This window comes from Pantherophis guttatus, chromosome 9, assembly GCF_059756535.1.
Source record: "Pantherophis guttatus breed Tessera chromosome 9, ASM5975653v1, whole genome shotgun sequence".
Taxonomy (NCBI): Eukaryota; Metazoa; Chordata; class Lepidosauria; order Squamata; family Colubridae; genus Pantherophis; species Pantherophis guttatus.
The window spans coordinates 5542658-5562617 of NC_142071.1; the positions used below are offsets into that span (position 1 = coordinate 5542658).

Genomic DNA, 19960 nt, shown 5'->3' on the forward strand with positions numbered 1-19960 from the left:
CCTGAAGTTAGGAAGCTCATTATGATTAATAAGTTTCCATCAGGGTTTCTCAGGAATTTTCTCAGGAAAGTACTTGGGGCATTGCTTCCACAGAATCTCAAGCACTAGACAATTGACGACGACTTCTTCTTCTTCTTCTTCTTCTTCTTCTTCTTCTTCTTCTTCTTCTTCTTCTTCTTCTTCTTCTTCTTCTTCTTCTTCTTCTCCTTCTCCTTCTCCTTCTCCTCCTCCTCCTCCTCCTCCTCCTCCTCCTCCTCCTCCTTCTCCTCCTCCTTCTTCTTCTTCTGCCTTGTCCATCATTGGATGTTGGCGATCATGTTGGCAATCCTATTTTTATCAACGGCCGCACAAAAAAGTGCTGTTGAGTTTTGTCCGAACCGCTTTCTTAGATTTTGAAGCCACGATGTTCTTCTTCTGCCTGGACCTCATTTGCCTTCAATTTTTCCCTGGAGGATTAAGTGAAGGATGCCGTATTTTTCTGGGTGTCACATCCCATGTCCAAAATAGTCTAACTTTCGCTTTTTAATGGTTTTGATGATTTCCCTTGGCTTTCCCAGGTGGCTTATCACCACCTCATTTCTGATTTTGTCAACCCGGCTTCTACGTTTAACAGCAGCCTGTAAATCCACATTTCAAATGCTTCTAGTCTCTTCAAGTGGCTTTCTGCCAGAGACCAACTCTCCACTCCGTAGAGCAGAATAGAAAAGATGTAACAACTGACAAGCCTGATTTTTAATCTTAGGCTTATGTCGTGACTGCAGAAGACCTATTTCATTTTGAAGAATGCTGCTCGAGCTTTCTCCATCCTTGTCTTTACTTTTTTTTTTTTTTTAATTTTATTTATATGCCGCCCTTCTCCGGAGACTCAGGGCGGCTTACAATGCGTTAAGCAATAGCCTCCATACTTTTGTATATTTTATACAAAGTCAGCTTATTGCCCCCACAAACTGGGTCCTCACTTCACCTACCTTAGAAAGGATGGAAGGCTGAGTCGACCTTGAGCCTGGTGAGAATTGAACTCGCAGTAATTGCAGGCAGCTGGATGTTAAATGCTGCCTTAGGAGGCATTAGCCTCCTACGCCACTCAAGCTTAGGTCCTGTCCCAGCTTTCATGTAAATTAGACAATTGACAGGGTTTCTAGAAAGGTCCACCCTCAGGAGTGGGATTCAGCCGGTTCGAACAGGTTCTAATGAACCAGCTGTTAATTTTAATCTGGTTCACCGAACCGGTAGTTTCAAGGACTGGCTGACTCCGCCCACCCTGCCCTGCCCCTTCCAGGAGTCTTCATGAGGCCTGTTTTGGATGCCAGATAAGTGCAGGGCCCACACGGAGGCTCTGGGAGGGCCTCCGGAGTCCAGGGGAGGCTGTTTTCGCCCTCCTGGAGGCTCGAGGAAAGCCTCCGGAGCCTGGGGAGGGCGAAAATGACACTCTCCCCACCGCCGTGGTGTAGGAAGCCGACTAGGCCATGTCCCCATGGCCATGCCCACCCAGCAACCTGTCGCCAATAAAGAGTTTTGTTCAGCAGGTAACAAAACCATTTATATACCATTTCATAGTGCTTTTACAGCCCTTTCTAAGCGGTTTGCAGAGTCAGCCTATTGCCTCCAATAATCTGGGTCCTCATTTTACCCACCTCGGAAGGATGGAAGTCAACCTTGAGCCGGTGAGATTTGAACTGGCAGCTAGAAGTCAGCTGAAGTAGCCTGCAGTACTGCACTCTAACCATTGCGCCATCTCGGCTCATTGATATATTCTCATTGTGCCCGGAGAGAGAAATATCTGCCTCTACCTAGGACCGAACTCACAGCCTCCTGATTGTGAGGCGAGAGCTCCATCTCTCTAGGCCACCGCACCACTCCAGATGCTGCAATGGTTATAAGTGCGAAAAACGGTCATGTCACTTTTTTCACTGCTGTTGCAATTTGAAAATCACTAAACAAATGGTAGTAAGCCAAGGATTTACCTGTAGAAGAAAAAAACTCAAGTGCCTTGTTATTTTTAATCCAGATTGTAAATTTTTTACCAATCCCAAGAAGAGCCGAGGTGGCGCAGTGGTTAGAGTGCAGTACTGCAGCTACTTCAGCTGACTGCTAGCTGCAGTTCAGCAGTTCAAATCTCACCGGCTCAAGGTTGACTCAGCCTTCCATCCTTCTGAAGTCAGTAAAATGAGGACCCAGATTGTTGGGGGCAAGAGGCTGACTCTCTAAAGTCTAAACCACTTAGAGAGGGCTTTAGAGCTTTCCTTCTTTCCTTTCCTTTCCTTCTTTCCTTTCCTTATTCCTTTCCTTTCCTTCTTTCCTTTCCTTCCCTTCCCTTCCTTTCCTCCTTTCCTTTCCTCCCTCCCTCCCTTCCTTCCTTCCTTCCTTCCTTCCATCCATCCATGGTGCACAGTGGTTAGAATGCAGCATTGCAGGCTGACTCTGCCCATTGTCAGGAGTTCGATCCTCACCGGCTCAAGGTTGACTCAGCCTTCCATCCTTCTAAAGTCAGTAAAATGAGGACCCAGATTGTTGGGGGCAATAGGCTGACTCTCTAAAGTCTAAACCACTTAGAGAGGGCTTTAGAGCTTTCCTTCTTTCCTTTCCTTTCCTTCTTTCCTTTCCTTTCCTTTCCTTTTCTTCTTTCCTTTCCTTTCCTTTCCTTTCCTTTCCTTTCCTTTCCTTTCCTTTCTCCTTCCCTTCCCTTCCCTTCCCTTCCCTTCCCTTCCCTTCCCTTCCTTTCCTCCTTTCCTTTCCTCCCCTTTCCTCCCTCCCTTCCTTCCTTCCATCCATCCATGGTGCACAGTGGTTAGAATGCAGCATTGCAGGCTGACTCTGCCCATTGCCAGGAGTTCGATCCTCACCGGCTGAAGGTTGACTCAGCCTTCCATCCTTCTGAGGTGAGTAAAGTGAGGACCCACAATTCTGATTCTGTAAACCGCTTAGAGAGGGCTATAAAAGCACTGCGAAGCAGTATATAAGTCTAAGTGCTATTGCTATTTAGCTTTGCCAGTTGAATTGGCATTAAGGCTGACCCAGTTTTTCCTGACAGCCAAAGTGCCACAGAAACAGAGTAGAGATTATCCAGTACTGGCAAACATCTCAAGTGGGCTTAGACATGGCTACAGAGACTAACATTTTTTGTCACCCATTCAACAACATCCAGAATGGCCAGAAGTGTGGTGAATGTGGCGATTTGCGCCATGTCTATAGTGAACAACGGGGAAGATTTTCAGCTCATCAAAGTTTGAGCTGTATTTCCTTTAGTCTCGGGAGAAAAGCGATTATGCAAAGTTAATTCATGATTCATAATTGCACATTTCCTTGGCAAGGTGGTTGCATTTTACTGCATCTAAGAACAAAGAATTATTTATTTATTTATTATTTATTTATTTATTGGTTCGATTTATATGCCACCCTTCTCCGGAGACTCAGGGCGGCTTACAATGCGTTAAGAATGACGATCTCGCAGCCCCCTCCTCCTTGTCCTGCCGCACTACAGCACCCAGCATCCCCAACCAGCATGGACCCTGGAGAGAAATACTGTGCATTGTAATTCAACAGCACGTAGACAGCGAGAGCTTTCCTGCAAATTCTGAATTAGGGTTGCAGAGGAGTGGGTGTCATCAGCTGGTAATTTCAAAAGCTAATTGTACAGGAAGGAATAGAGAACTCTAAATTTTAAGTAGGGTAGTTCTGTGCTGCTGTTGCAAGAGAAAGCTACGCGGCCTTGCTCAGGAGTGTTTTTTCCTGGCCTTAGGACTTCATGTTTCTTTTCGACAAGGCAGGTACTAAAAAGGGATGGTATTAATTAGCACAGGTAACTTGAGAGCTGGCCTTGGTATAATAACCCAAAGTAAAAAGAGGGAGCTAGGGTGCTTTTCCTCCTTTGGAAACTGACATAATAGCCGGGAACCCAATTTTTTAGATATGCTCCTGTTCTTTATTTAATGAATGGCATCTGAGGATCTTACGTGCCCACGTGTGCCAACATGCAAACATTTCCACTCCCTGAAGGGAACATGTTTAAGAGAAAGGCAGGTCAGCAAGGAGAAAGAAAAATGGGCTCAGGGTAAGTAAGCTGAAGGGAAGGGGGAAGGAGAAGGGGAAGGGGAAGGGGAAGGGAAAACAAGGCAAGGGGAGGGAGGGGAAAGGAAGGGGAGGGGAAGGGAAGGGAAGGGAAGGGGAAAGGGAAGAGGAAGAAAAAGGGGACGGGAAGAGGAAAGGAAAACGAAGGGAAGGGGAGAGAAGGGGGAGGGGAAGGGAAGGGGAAAACAAGGCGAGGGAAGGGAAGGGAAGAGAAAAGAAGGGGAGGGGAAGGGGAAAAGGGAAGAGGAAGGAGAAGGGGAAGGGAAGAGGAAGAGGAAGAGGAAGAGGAAGGGGAAGGGAAGAGGAAGGGGAAGGGGAAAGGAAAACAAGGGAAGGGAAGAGAAGGGGCAGGTAAAGGAAAACAAGGGGAGGGGAGGGGACGGAAGGGAAGGGAAGAGAAAAGAGGGGAAGGGGAAGGGGAAACAAGGGAAGGGAAGGGGAAGGGGAAAACACAAGGGGAGGGAAGGGGGAGGGGAAAGGGAAGGGGAAAACAAGGCGAGGGAAGGGAAGGGAAGAGAAAGGAAGGGGAGGGGAAGGGGAAAAGGGAAGAGGAAGGAGAAGGAGAAGGGGAAGCAAAGGGAAGGGAAGGGGAAGGGAAAGGAAAACAAGGCAAGGGAAGGGAAGGGAAGAGAAAAGAGGGGAAGGGGAAGGGGAAAGGAAAACAAGGGAAGGGAAGGGGAAGGGGAAGGGAAAACAAGGCAAGGGGAGGGAAGAGAAGAGAAGGGGAAGGGAAGGGGAAGGAGGGGGAAGGGAAAAGAAGGAAAGGGAAAGGAAAGGGGAAGAAGAAAGGGAAGGGAAGGGAAAAGAAGAGGAGAGGAGAGAAGGGTAGGAAAAAGAAGGGAAGGGAGGAGAAGGGAAGGGGCAAGGAGCAAGGGTACCCACCTGGTTGGAATCTGATCTGGAGATACGATTACAAGATGGTAGGGCCCAGCACCCAAAAGACTATATATTATTTATAAACCAAATAAAAAGCAACGTGTCCTAACAGAAACTTCACTTGCAAGTGTGATAGAGGATACCAGGCCAACGGATTGCTGCAACGTTTTTATTTATTTTACCTATTCACACAACTCTTCATTGCTGATTCAAATTTCACAGATGACTGTAAATTGGCTGTCATACCCAAAACTCCGAAGCTGAGAAAATCTAACTTTGCAGAAGTGCATGAAGACCTGAGAAAGGTCTTGCTTTTAAGCCAAGGAACAGCCTGGGAAAATAAGGAAAATGGTTTGATGCATTCGCTTTGTTTGTATTTTTTTTTTGCCATGGTTTAATGAATAAATCACAACTCACTGTATCCACACAAGACCCCAAGCTTTAAAGCAAAGTTTACAAGCCATAATCATTGGAATTGCCCAATGTACTAAGCCAAAAACTAGCCAACCGCAATATGGTTTGCAATAATGCTTGAATCAGGCTATTTGGGCCAATCCTACATCCAACTACCCTTTTTTAAAGGTCTGTTTTTAGGAACCATACATAGTTATGGACCCTAAACACATAACTAAAACTCCGTGTAAATATGGAAGGCATCTTCTGTATGCCACTTTCTGAATTCAAGTTGAGTGAGGAACTATTACATTCACACAGTTCAGTGATCTGGAGACTGAAGGCTGAAATGCCCCTTTTAAGAGACCGATGACTCCAAATAGATTAAACCATTCTACCCACTTCAGATTTTTGTTGGCATTTCAACTCTCGTGATCCTAGGGTGGGGAGAGACGGGACGGACGCCTCCTGCAGCACCCTGCCGACCAAAATGGCCCCCTTGTAATAAGTATTAATATCGTATCATATTACGTTTAAATAGTGAACAAAGCTTAAGAACTATATGTTTATAGGAGTACTAATATTATTGTAAAGTGACAGAAGATGTTTGGAACCAGTGATGTCATATCTATGTCCAATGTTTTTTTTAATTTTGTATTATTAATAAAAAAAACTTTTTAAATAAAAAATAAAGAAAACAAAACAAAATGGACCCCTTGCATCCTGTTTTCGGCTTGGACGGCCTCCTGCAGCACCCTGCAAGCCACAACGGCCCCCTTGCATCCCATTTTCGGCCTGGACGGCCTCCTGCAGCACCCTGCCAGCCACAACGGTCCCCTTGCATCCTGTTTTCGGCCTGGACGGCCTCCTGCAGCACCCTGCCGGCCACAACGGCCCCCTTGCATCCCGTTTTCGGCCTGGACGGCCTCCTGCAGCACCCTGCCGGCCACAATGGCCCCCTTGCATCCTGTTTTCGGCCTGGATGGCCTCCTGCAGCACCCTGCCGACCACAACGGCCCCCTTGCATCCCGTTTTTGGCCTGGACGGCCTCCTGCAGCACCCTGCCAGCCACAACGGCCCCCTTACATCCCGTTTTCAGCCTGGACGGCCTCCTGCAGCACCCTGCCGGCCACAACAGCCCTCTTGCATCCCGTTTTCAGCCTGGACGGCCTCCTGCAGCACCCTGCCGCCCACAATGGCCCCCTTGCATCCCGTTTTCGGCCTGGACGGCCTCCTGCAGCACCCTGCCGGCCACAACGGCCCCCTTGCATCCCGTTTTTGGCCTGGATGGCCTCCTGCAGCACCCTGCCAGCCACAACGGCCCCCTTGCATCCTGTTTTCGGCCTGGACGGCCTCCTGCAGCACCCTGCCGGCCACAACGGCCCCCTTGCATCCCGTTTTCGGCCTGGACCACCTCCTGCAGGACCCTGCCGGCCACAACGGCCCCCTTGCATCCAGTTTTCAGCCTGGACGGCCTCCTGCAGCACCCTGCTGGCCACAACGGCCCCCTTGCATCTCATTTTCGGCCTGGACGGCCTCCTGCAGCACCCTGCCGGCCACAACGGCCCCCTTGCATCCCGTTTTCGGCCTGGAGGGCCTCCTGCAGCACCCTGTCGGCCACAATGGCCCCCTTGCATCCTGTTTTCGGCCTGAACAACCTCCTGCAGCACTCTGCCGCCCCGCCCGGCAGAGTCCTGCAGGAGGCCATCCAGGCTGAAAATCGGGTGCGGGGGGGGCACACAGAGCCCTCCAGCAGGCCCCCGACGCCCTGTTTTGGCTGCCAGAAGCACCATAGCCCAGTCATTTGCTATTTCCAGGCCGGCCCCACAGGTCAGATTTAAGCACCCCATGGACTGCATTCAGTCCGCAGGCCTTGAGTTTGACACCCCTTCTCTAGATTATTCAAAACAATATAAAGATAGAATGAATATACTGCTACTCCCTTCCTTGCCCTTTGTACTTTTCCGATACTGATTATGTCCTATTGCAGACCAGCAACAATGCAGGGGCAGAATGAAAAGTTCCCGCTTAAGAGGAGATTGAAAGAATCTTGTCTATAAATGAATCTTTTCTCCTCCCGGCTTTTCAGCTGCTGCCACTGAAAAGGAAGCGATTCGAGGCAGTAAACGATAGAATGAGTGGTCAACTAAGATGCGAAGCTCTTCAAAATTCCCTCAGCGGTGGCTCTTTGAGTAGCGACCTATAGACCTACAGGATGCAATTAAGTTGGAATTTGCTTTCTAGTGGCATCGCTACCCATTCCGTCCTCCTCTGTCACTGTCACAAAACCTGGCCTCTACTTTTTGGGGGGGAACAAGTAAAAGTATAAGGATGGTTGGTGTGTGTGTGTGTGTGTGTGTGTGTGGTGTGTGTGTGTGTGTGTGTGTACGCGCCCGTGCACCTTCAAGTCAGCCTTGATTCCTGGCAACTACCTGGACAAGTCCTGCAGTTTTCTTAGCAACATTCTGGAAGCGGTTTGCCATTGCCTGCTTTCTAGGACTGAATATGAGTGACTGGCCCAAGGTCACGCAGCTGTTTTTTGTGCCTATGGTGAGACTAGAATTTGTGGCTACCTGGTTTGGAGGTACCTGGTACTTTAACCAGACTGGCCCTCATAAGGATGCTTAAAGTAAGGTTACTAACATCTAAATGTTTATCTGTCTGTCTGTCGCTCTGCCTGTAGCTCTTTATCTAACTCTATCCCTATCTATCTATCTATCTATCTATCTATCTATCTATCTACTATCTATCCATCCATCCATCTTTATCTATCCATCCATCTGTAGCTATCCATCCATCCATCCATCCATCCATCCAACTTTATCTATCCATCCATCCATCCATCCATCCATCCATCTGCATCTATCTGTCCATCCATCCATCCATCTGTATCTATCCATCCATCTGTATCTATCCGTCCATCCATCCATCCATCCATCTATCCATCCATCCATCTGTATCTATCCATCCATCCATCCATCTATCCATCCATCCATCTGTATCTATCTGTCCATCCATCCATCTGTATCTATCCATCCATCTGTATCTATCCGTCCATCTGTCCATCCATCCATCCATCCATCCATCTGTATCTATCCATCCATCTGTATCTATCTATCCATCCATCTGTATCTATCCGTCCATCCATCCATCCATCCATCTATCCATCCATCCATCCGTATCTATCCATCCATCTGTATCTATCCATCCATCCATCCATCTATCCATCCATCTATCTGTATCTATCTGTCCATCCATCCATCCATCTGTATCTATCCATCCATCTGTATCTATCCATCCATCCATCTATCCATCTGTATCTATCCATCCATCCATCCATCTATATCTATCCATCCATCTGTATCTATCTATCCATCCATCCATCTGTATCTATCCATCCATCTGTATCTATCTATCCATCCATCCATCTGTATCTATCCATCCATCTGTATCTATCTATCCATCCATCCATCTGTATCTATCCATCCATCTGTATCTATCCATCCATCCATCTATCCATCCATCCATCTATCCATCCATCTGCATCTATCCATCCATCTGCATCTATCCATCCATCTGCATCTATCCATCCATCCATCCGTCCATCCATCCATCCATCCATCCAATCAAAATGATAAGTGTTACAAAGATGGATAAAAGGCCTAGAAGGAATGTTCCATGACTACTTCCTTGATTCAACTAAACTGATGGCAAAAACTCAGACATACGAAGAGTTTTGCTTTTTGTGTCACTCTTACGATGGGCAGGTGGGATTGTCCATCTGGTTCATATCATCCAGCTTGGGCAGCTCTTCAGAATCAGGCAACTTTCCGACGCTGCGAGTTGCTTTTGTTTGGAAGAGAGATGAGGGTGAAAACTACCATCAATGCATCATTACCACCAAGCCTTCTACAATGGAGCTGCAGTCCTTTACTGTGTAAAAAAATAGGGATTATTTGGGTTGACCATAAATTACTCTCGCTCTCTGAAGGGACCTGAGGAAGCCATAGAACTATCGAAGATGTAAGACAATTATTTGCCAGCAGGGACATCACCAGAAAAGTTGCTGCATTTCCTCCATTCTGCCAAATCCATCAAACAATTCAAGAACATTTCACAACATAATTTTAGTCCTGACAATGTCAGAAGAGAAAGCACACAAGGATCTGTTGTTCATAATTATTTCTTAAGAGAAATTACATTCAAAGGATTTCCCCATCTACTATGTAAATTTAGTTCCTGGTGGTATAATTCACAAAACTATGGCTTAGCATGATTAGTGTGAATCCAAGTATGGTCATTTCTCCCCAGGCATCTAATAAGTCAAAGCAATGGTGAAATCCAATTTTTTTTAACTACCGGTTCTGTGGGCGTGGCTTGGTGGGCGTGGTGTGGCTTGGTGGGCGTGGCAGGGGAAGGATACTGCAAAATCCCCATTCCCACCCCACTCCAGGGGAAGGATACTACAAAATCCCCATTCCCTTCCCACTCCTGGAGGAAGGATATTGAAAAATCCCCATTTCCACCCGACCTCCAGGGGAAGGATACTACAAAATCCCTATTCCCTCCCCACTCCTGGAGGAAGGATACTGCAAAATCCCCATTCCCTCCCCATTCCTGGGGGATACGATACTGCAAAATCCGCATTCCCTCCCCACTCCTGGGGGAAGGATATTGCAAAATCCCCATTCCCACCACACCTCCAGGGGAAGGATACTACAAAATCCCCATTCCCTTCCCACTCCTGGGGGAAGGATATTGCAAAATCCCCTTTCCCACCCCACCTCCAGGGAAGGATACTGTAAAATCCCTATTCACTCCCCACTCCTGGGGGAAGGATACTGCAAAATCACCATTCCCTCCCCACTCCTGGGGGAAGGATACTGCAGAGTCCTCATTCCCTCCCTACTCCTGGGGGAAGGATACTGCAAAATCCCTATTCCCTCCCTACTCCTGCGGGAAGGATACTGCAAAATCCCCATTCCCTCCCCACACCGGGGAAGGATACTGCAAAATTCCCATTCCCACTCCAGGGGAAGGATATTGCAAAATCCCCATTCCCTCCGCACTCCTGGGGGAAGGATATTGCAAAATTCCCATTCCCTCCCCACACCGGGGAAGGATACCCGCAAAATCCCCATTCCCACTCCAGGGGAAGGATATTGCAAAATCCCCATTCCCTCCGCAGTCCTGGGGGAAGGATATTGCAAAATCTCCATTCCCAACCCACCGCCAGGGGAAGGATACTGCAAAATCCCCATTCCCACCCCATTCTCGGGCCAGCCAGAGGTGGCATTTGCCGGTTCTCCAAATGGCTCGAAGTTTCTGCTACCGGTTCTCCAGAACCTGTCAGAACCTGCTGGATTTCACCCCTGAGTCAAAGTCACGGCATGATCCCAGACCCCCAAGTCTTTTGTCCACAGAACCAACTTTTGCTCAGAAGGAGGGGAAAGGAGAAGAGGACCAGCACTCTTGACCCCCACCCCCACCCTTTTGGTAGTATTATGAAGATTTTTATTTGGAAGGACTTTGTCCAGATACGCTTTGCTTCACACTCCGTGCCAAATCCCAGTGCCAAATTCCATGCCGGACTGCCACGTTCCTCTCCCCCTCCGGCTGAGAACCAAAGCTCGTTCCCAGTCTCCCAGAATCGCTGAGTGTTGGGAGCTACAAAGAGAGGGAATTACTCAACAGCAAATATACCCACCACCCATTGTTTTTCTTGCTCCTAATCTAATAAAAGTTTCTTTCTGGGACAGGACATTTTTAAAGGGTGGAGGTTTTTCTGGATTTCATTACCTGGCACAACAGACTCATTGGTTCTTCCCTTGAACTTTCCATGTAAACATTTCCATTCCCCACCCAAAGGCTGCTCTCTCCCCCCTTGCCAATTTGTAGCACTCATGTGAATCTTTGGGCCCTGGGAACAATTGTCTACTGAGGCTTCAGGTGGGGTGGGAAGGAGAGGGAAGAAGCTTTTTCCTGGATGTTCCCAATTCAAAACAGCCCGAGAGAGATATTTGGGAGGGAGAGGCATCCAGACATTAACTACCGTATTTTTTGGAGTATGACACACCTTTCCCCCCCCCAAAAGGGGGTGAAACTCTGGATCAGTAGTGGGTTCCTCCTGGTTCAGCCCGGTTCTCCCGAGCTGGTAGCGGTGATGATATGATGTCACCGAACCGGTTCTGCCCCCCCCCCATATTATTATTACCTTTTATTTGGCCCCACCCCCAATCTATTGCTGCCTCCTGAGTCCCAGCTGATTGGCTAGAGGGAAAGAAACTGTTTAAACTCTTGCCGCAGGGCTTCAAAGGGCCGCCCTACAGCTGATCAGTGTTAAAAGAAAACAAATGAGTAGACCGGTGCCTGCAAAAATACATGAGTAGATCAGTGTCTGCAAAAATACATGAGTAGACCAATGCCTGCAAAAATAAATGGGTAGACCAGTGCCTGCAAAAATAAATGGGTAGACCAGTGCCTGCAAAAAATAAATGGGTAGATCAGTACAGCTCTGCAAGCAGTTAAAAGCCTGGTAAACCAGTACCTCTGCTAAATCCTAAAGAATTGTCACATGACCATCAAGCCATGCCCACAAAATAAGCCACGCCCACAGAACCGGTAGTAAAAAAATTTAGAACCCATCCCTGCTCTGGATGCGTCTTATACTCCAAATGTTGTCCTGACCAGCTTCTCAAACGGAGGTTTCAGAGGCTGAAAAAAGCATCAGAAACGAAGCTTCAGAAAAGAAGCCTCCAAACAGAGCTTCAGAGGCTTTTTTTTCTGAAGCTCTGTTTTGGATGCTTTCAGAGGCTCTATTTTTTCTGAAATAGAGTTTCAGAAGTTTCAGAGGCTGAAAAAAAAGCAAGTCACAGAGCTCACAACCAAGGAACCTGTTGCTAAAATTCACCTCTGGGAACAGCTGATTGGGGGTATTCCGGGACGCCAATCCACCCACCAATCAGTTTTTTTTCTTATTTTCCTCCCCAAAAACTAAGGTGCGTCTTATACTCCGAAAAATACAGCATATCAATGTGTTTAGCCTTGCTGAGTGCACAGGACAGATTTCCTTCCCCAACCTGGTGCTCACTTAGAATGTCCAGTAGCTCAGCAGTTCCAATCATGGCATGTTGGGAGGATGGACGTGTTGAAAAAGTTGATCTAAGATCGTATTTCCTTGGAGTGACAAGAAATTCCTTGGAGTGACAAGGAAGATCCAGATGGATCTTGACAGAATTGAACCCTGGGCCCTATTTTACAAAATAAAATTCAATGTAGAGAAAAGTAAAGTCCTACACTTAGGAAAGAAAAACCAAAAGTACACGTATAAACTGGGTGAAACCAGGCTGAATAGCAGTAACTGTAAAAGGGATCTAGGAGTCTTAGTGGACAACCAAATAAATATGAGCCAGCAGTGTGCAGCGGCAGCCAAAAAAGCCAATGCAATCCTAAATTGCATTAACAGAGGGATATAATCAAGATCAAATGAGGTACTAATACTGATCTATAAAGCCCTAGTAAGACCACACCTAGAGTACTGCATCCAGTTTTGCTGCCCTCACTATAAAAAAGATGTTGACATGGCACTGTCTTTTCAATAAAATAAAATAAATAAATAAACATAATCATGTTTATACTTATATCAGTTATCTTATACATGCTTGACAAAATAAATAAATGAATAAAATAAAAAGATAAAATGGAGGGAATCCCTTCTTTCTTTTTATATGTGGTACCTTGCTCAATAGTACTGACTGTGAGAGGGGTCTTGGAGTCCTAGTGGACAACCATTTAGATATGAGCCAGCTGTGTGCAGCAGCTGCCAAAAAAGCCAACACAGTTCTAGGCTGCATAAACAGAGGGAGAGAATCAAGATCACGTGAAGTGTTAATACCGCTTTATAAGGCCTTGGAAAGGCCACACTTGGAATCCTGCATCCAGTTTTGGTCGCCACGATGTAAAAGGGATGTGGAGACTCTAGAAAGAGTGCAGAGAAGAGCAACAAAGAGGATTAGGGGACTGGAGGCTAAAACATATGAAGAACGGTTGCAGGAACTGGGTATGTCTAGTTTAATGAAGAGAAGGACTACGGGAGACATGTTAGCAGACTTCCGATATCTCAGGGGCTGCCCCAAAGAAGAGGGAGTCAAGCTATTCTCCAAAGCCCCTGAGGGCAGGACAAGAAGCAATGGGTGGAAACTCATCAAGGAGAGAAGCAACTTAGAACTAAGGAGAAATTTCCTGACAGTGAGAACAATTAATAAATGGAACAACTTGCCTGCAGAAGTTGTCAATGCTCCAACACTGGAAGTTTTTAAGAAGAGGTTGGATAACCATTTGTCTGAAATGGTGTAGGGTTTCCTGCCTAAGCAGGGGGTTGGACTAGAAGACCTCCAAGGTCCCTTCCAACTCTGTTATTCTATTCTATTCTATTCTATTCTATTCTATTCTATTCTATTCTATTCTACTCTATTCTATTCTATTCTTATGGACTGGTCCTCTATCTTCAGAGCAGCCCCGAAAGTCAAGCAGCAAAGCACAACTCCCACCCACAGAGAAGAGTTTGGAAGAAAAAGCAGGACTTGTGACATCTAATCAAAACCAAACTCTGAAAAAAAAAAGCATGAAAATTGCTCCACTTTTAGACAAGTCCCATGACCTCTTCAGCAAACAAGCTGCACTGACAAATTGCAGAAAAATCTGGGAAGGGAGAAGCAGGAAAAAAAAAAAACTCCTTTAGGAAAGAAAATGGAGAAGAGAACATAGTTTTAAAAAAATAATAATAACAATTCACGGAGGGGGAAGGACCCAGCTTGAAACAGGCTGATAATTTCCAAATACTGAATAGATGTAGCAAGAAGGGAGAAAATAATGACTCAATGCAAATGCCTAGAGCCCTGATGGCAAACCTGTGGCACGCGTGCCAGAGGTGGCACCCAGAGCCCTCTCTAATGGGCATGTGCACCATCGCCAGCTACTCTCCTGGGTTCGGTTGCGTGCATGCTCGTCTGGCGTGCATGAGCCCCGGCCAACTGCCCTCTTCCAGTATGCGCGTGCTGGAACCTGGAAGAGAGCAGCTAACAGTGCGTATGTGTGCTGGACCAGCTGTCTGGCACGCATGTGCGTGATGGAATCCAGAAGAGTAGCTGGCCGCCACATGCATGTGCACTGATCAGCTGTTCTTTTCTGGGTTCCAGTGCTCTGGCACATGCACGCTCCAGTTTCGGCATTCGGTGCTGAAAAGGTTAACCATCACTGGCCTAGAGCAATATTTCTCAACTCAATAAATTCAAGATGCGTGGCCTTCAACTCCCAGAATTCCCCAGCCAGCGTGCTGGCTGGGGAATTCTGGGAATTGAAGTCCACCTATCTTGAAGTTGTTGAAATTATGAAACACTGGTGTAGAGAATGTTTTTTTGTTTTGTTTTTTTAAGTGTAAAGCAAGGGTGAAATCCAGCAGGTTCTGACAGGTTCTGGAGAACCGGTAGCGGAAATTTTGAGCAGTTCAGAGAACTGGTAGCGGAAATTTTCAGTAGTTCGGAGAACCGGCAAATACCACTTCTGGCTGGCCCCAGAGTGGAGTGGGAATGGAGATTTTCCAATATCCGTCCCCCAGGAGTGGGGAGGGAATGGGGATTTTGCAGTATCCTTCCCCTGGAGTAGAGTGGGAATGGAGATTTTGCAGTATCCTTCCCCTGCCATGCCCACCAAGCGACACCATGCCTACCAAGCCATGCCCACAGAACCGGTAGTTTAAAAAAAATTGGATTTCACCACTGGTGTAAAGTATTTCAAATGGTCTATTCTAGGTGCCAGGATACATACAGGAGGTGTGGCAGTGCTTAAATTGTAGAGAATAAGGAAGTGTCACCTCTACCTGTATAGACCCCCCCAAATCATCTAGAAATTCAGCACTTGAAGAACCAGAATTCTGCTGGAACTGATAGATTGAAAGGTTGGTGGTGCAGAACAACTTATCAGCATTGGGAAAAAGAAGTCGAGGTGACGTTTGCCCCAGGGAATTCACACTATTTTAGCATTGGACTAGTTTGCAAGGATTTTCCCAGTATGGTGTTCTCCAGATTCCCCCAGAAAACATGGCCATGATGTGTTATTTCAAGGGGGAATAGAAATCTCACCCATGTTAAGCACACACGGTTAAATCAAACTGCATTTCCATGCGGACTGACAAATTGTAAGAAGTGAAGTCCAACATATCTAGGGAAATAAAACAAATAGAAAATCCTCCAACTAGGTAACACTTTGAGCTGAGATATACTGATGTCTCTACTGCATGCTTGTATAATAATTAATAATGAGACAACAGAGAAAAATAGAACGTTGATGGCAGACATCTCCCCTATATATTATCAAGTAATAATCTACAATTCTTATGGGACATGTCTGGGATACAGTGGAGGGGAGGGGACAGGAAGGAAGAAAGGAAGAAGGAGAGGAAGAAAAAGAGGAAAAAGGAAAAAGGAGAGGAAAAAGGAAAAAGGAAAAAGGAGAAAGGAGAAAGGAAAAAGGAGAGGAGAGGAGAGGAGAGGAGAGGAGAGGAGAGGAGAGGAGAGGAAAGGAAAGGAAAGGAAAGGAAAGGAAAGGAAAGGAAAGGAAAGGAAAGGAAAGGAAAGGAAAGGAAAGGAAAGGAAAGGAAGACTATTGAGAATGGAAGGGAAAGGAAGGGAAGGAGGAAAGGAAAGGAAAGGAAAGGAAAGGAAAGGAAAGGAAAGGAAAGGAAAGGAAAGGAAAGGAAAGGAAGGAAAGGAAAGGAAAGGAAAGGAAAGGAAAGGAAAGGGAGCCATCTTCTTGAAGGCTCGATTCCATAGCTGAATTATCCTGATTGAATATTTTTCTCACATTTAACTGAAATCTGCCCTCCTGTAAACTGAATCTGTAATTCCATGTTCTGCACTCTAAAACAATGGATAATATACGGCATTGTGATTTTGTTCTTAGTTGAAACTATCTTCCAGCTATTTGGCAAGCGCTATCCTATCCTTTCTCATGCCTAAACATTTCCATTTCTTCGCTTTCTCTCCCCAGATCCAGTGGTGGGATTCAAGGAATTTAACAACCGGTTCTCTGCCCTAATGATTTCTTCCAACAACCAGTTTGCCAAACTGCTCAGAAAGTTAACAGCCGGTTCTCCCGAAGTGGTGCGAACTGGCTGAATCCCGCCACTGCCCAGATCTTCCCGGTTCATCTCAGATTCTCCTTCAGCCAATTCCTTCTTCAATGTACTGTCCAGAATTGGTTATTAATTAAGTGTGTGGGGGGGGGGGTCTAAGCAATACAGAGCAAAATGATATAACTCCTGTGGTTTATTAAGTATGTTTCAACAGCATAAACTTGCGTTGCCTTTTTGGTAGTTGACTCATATTAAAAAAAAAAAACAACTATTAAAATTTGCGTAAGTTACTTTTGTATAAGTATTTAAATACAGAAGGTTTTCCCAGCGCTGGCTGGGGGATTCTGGGAGTTGAAGTCCACCCATCTTCAAGCTTCCAAGGTTGAGAAACACTGTTCTAGGGTATTAATTAGCTAGCCCAATTTTCTGCCAACTATAAAAATTTCTCTCTACTTTTGTCACCCAAACCAAAGAGTTTGAAGAGTACAGTACAAGGCAGAGGAATTAATTTCATGAGCGAACGAATGAATTGAATTGAATTTCACCTAAGTGAGGATCCAAGGGTTGTAAAATAGTTGAAGGATTGAATCACAGCATTTCACCAGCTGTCTCCTCATGCCTTCTGCTGCCTTGCGAATAGGAAAACCTCTACAGACTCAAGAAATCTAGTTCCGGTCAGTAGAGTCTTAACAACTCCAGCTAAAACCCAACATTTCCTTCTAAGTTATTGGAAAAGGCATACTACAATTGTGGTTTTCAATTTATTCCAAGGGCAACCCCTCTTGGTTTGAGGGGTTTGAACCTAAGATTCATCCTCATTCGCTCCCACCTCTTAGGAAGTTGAAGAGCCTTGGTGGCGCAGCAGACTAAAGTGCTGTTAAGTAGCACCAGCTGCCTGCAATTCCGAATCTCACCAGGCTCAAGGATGACTCAGCCTTCCATCCTTTCGAGGTAGGTAAAATGAGGACCCGGATTGTGGGGGCAATAAGCTGACTTTGTATAAAAAAAGAACACCGCTTGGGAGGGGGGGGCGAAAGCCCTACTAAGCAGGTATATACAAAAGTATGAAGGCTATTGCTTAACGCATTGTAAGCCACCCTGAGTCTCCGGAGAAGGGCGGCATATAAATCGAACCAATAAATAAATAAATAAATAAATAAATAAATAAATAAATAAATAAATAAATAAATAAATAAATAAATAAATGAGCTCTGGTAGCGCAGCAGACTAAAGTGCTGTTAAGTAGCACCAGCTGCCTGCAATTGCTGCAATTCCGAATCTCACCAGGCTCAAGGTCGACTCAGCCTTCCATCCTTTCTAAGGTAGGTGAAATGAGGACCCAGATTGTGGGGGCAATAAGCTGACTTTGTATAAATATACAAAAGGATGAAGGCTATTGCTTAACGCATTGTAAGCCGCCCTGAGTCTTTGGAGAAGGGCGGCATATAAATCAAATGAAAAATAAAAAATAAAAAATAAAATAAAATAAAATAATAAAATAAAATAAAATAAAATAAAATAATAAAATAAAATAAAATAATAAAATAAAATAAAATAAAATAAAATAAAATAATAAAATAAAATAAAATAAAATAAAATAAAATAATAAAATAAAATAAAATAAAATAAAATAAATAAAATAAATAAAATAAAATAAAATAAAATAAAATAAGTTAGTTAGTAAGTAAGTAAGTAAGTAAGTAAGTAAGTAAGTAAGTAAGTAAGTAAGTAAGTAAGTAAGTAAATAAATAAATCCCTCCTGTCACAGAAATGTCCTTTTTTCAGCTGTCAAGTGTACAGACCGCGTCTTTCCAATATTCGTCCCGGGGCCCAGCCCTACTCCTCCCTTTCCTTGGCCGCATTTAAAGAATCGGTATGCCTGCCTGGTGGATGCCTTCGCCGTGCAAGAGAGCGCCGAATGCCCGCTCGCTGTTTACAGAGCTCAATGCCAGGCTTATACAAGCAAACAAAACTTTGCAACCGAGTCAACAGTAGCAGAAGCGTGGAGGCAAAACGGCAGAACGACACATGCCCCCCCTCTCCCCTCCCCTCCCCACGCACAGAATACACAGCACCGCTTGCAAAAACTGATTCGGACTAGACTTTTCATACCTCGCAGAACATAATTTTGTAACTGATCTTATCCACCCAGCCCTTTTCAACCCAACTTACTCTGGCACTTCTGTTTCTAGCGTCTGGAAGGAAGGAGGAAGGAAGGAGGGTGATTTTTAATTCCCTCCAAATGGCCTTGCAAAAAAAAAAAAAAGGTGGGGGGAGGACTTTCCCTTTTTTTTTTCTTTTTGCTGCAGGCAACAGGATCGTTCCCTTCTCAGGTCTTGCGCAACGCAAGGCGGGTTTAGGTGCCTTTCCCAGCGCCCGGGGGCCACTCCATTCAAGGCAGGGTAAGGGCTTACCTTTTCTCGGCTCCCGGACGCAGGAAGGCTGCTTGGCAAGAAGGACGCCGCTGAGCCAGGTCAGGAGGCACCTGACTCGGCCGACGCACCTTTCCCACTTCCCAACAGGTGGTTCCCCCCGCTCCCCACAAGCCCGGGTGCAAAGGAGCTCCGGAGCAATTGCCACCTCCCAGCGAAGGCAGCTCCAGGGAGGGAGGGAGGGAGGGAGGAAGAAAGAAGGGAGGAAGGAAGGAAGGAAAGAAGGGAGGAAGGAAGGAAAGAAGGGAGGAAGGAAGGAAGGAGGGAGGGAGGAAGAAAGAAGGGAAGAAGGGAGGGAGGAAGAAAGAAAGGAAGGGAGGAGGGAGGGAAGGAAGGAAGGAAGAAGGGAGGGAGGAAGGAGGGAGGGAGGGAGGAAGAAAGAAGGGAAGAAGGGAGGGAGGAAGAAAGGAAGGGAGGAGGGAGGGAAGGAAGGAAGGAAGGGAGGAAGGAAGAAGGGAGGGAGGGAGGAAGGAAGGAAGGAGGAAAGGAGGGAGGGAGGAAGAAAGAAGGGAGGGAGGGAGGAAGAAAAGAAGGGAGGGAGGAAAAAGGGAGGAAGAAAGGAAGGAAGGAGGGAGGGAAGGAAGGAAGGAAGGAAGGAAGAAAAAGAAAGAAAGAAGGAAGGAAGGAAGGAAGGAAGGAAGAGGAAGGAAGGAAGGAGGAAAGAAGGAAGGAAGAAATTTAAATATATATATAGAAATTCTATATATAGAAATTTAAATAAGAAGAAGAAGAAGAAGAAGAAGAAGGGAGAGAGGGAGAGAGGAAGAAAGAAAGAGGGGAGGGAGGGAGGAAGAAAAGGAAGGAAGGAAGAAAGAAGGGTGGGAGGAAGAAAGAAGGGAGGAAGAAAGAAAGAGGGGAGGGAGGGAGGAAGAAAAGAAGGAAGGAAGGAGGAAAGGAGGGAGGGAGGGAAGAAAGAAAGAAGGAAGGAAGGAAGGAAGGAGGAAAGGAGGGAGGGAGGGAAGAAAGAAGGGAGGAAGGAAGGAAGGAGGAAAGGAGGGAAGGAAGAAAGGAAGGAAGGATGGCAAGCAAGGAAGGAAAGCTGCGGGCACCGTTTGTGGTC

The 19960-nt window shown here is 46.0% G+C and overlaps 1 protein-coding gene across 4 annotated transcripts in view; it reads right to left on the reverse strand.

Moving 5' to 3' along the window:
- Nucleotides 1-19591, reverse strand: part of SORBS3 (sorbin and SH3 domain containing 3) — a 95277-nt gene extending 75686 nt beyond the window's left edge. For 2 of the 4 annotated variants that reach the window (XM_060693583.2, XM_060693581.2), the window contains exon 1: nt 18883-19591. The gene's annotated coding sequence lies outside the window, so the exon portion shown is untranslated. Of the gene's footprint in view, nt 1-18640; nt 18735-18882 lie in introns of those variants that run through there. The other 2 variants (XM_060693582.2, XM_087875877.1) reach the window with 2 other exon arrangements.
- Between the last annotated feature and the right edge of the window lie 369 nt (nt 19592-19960).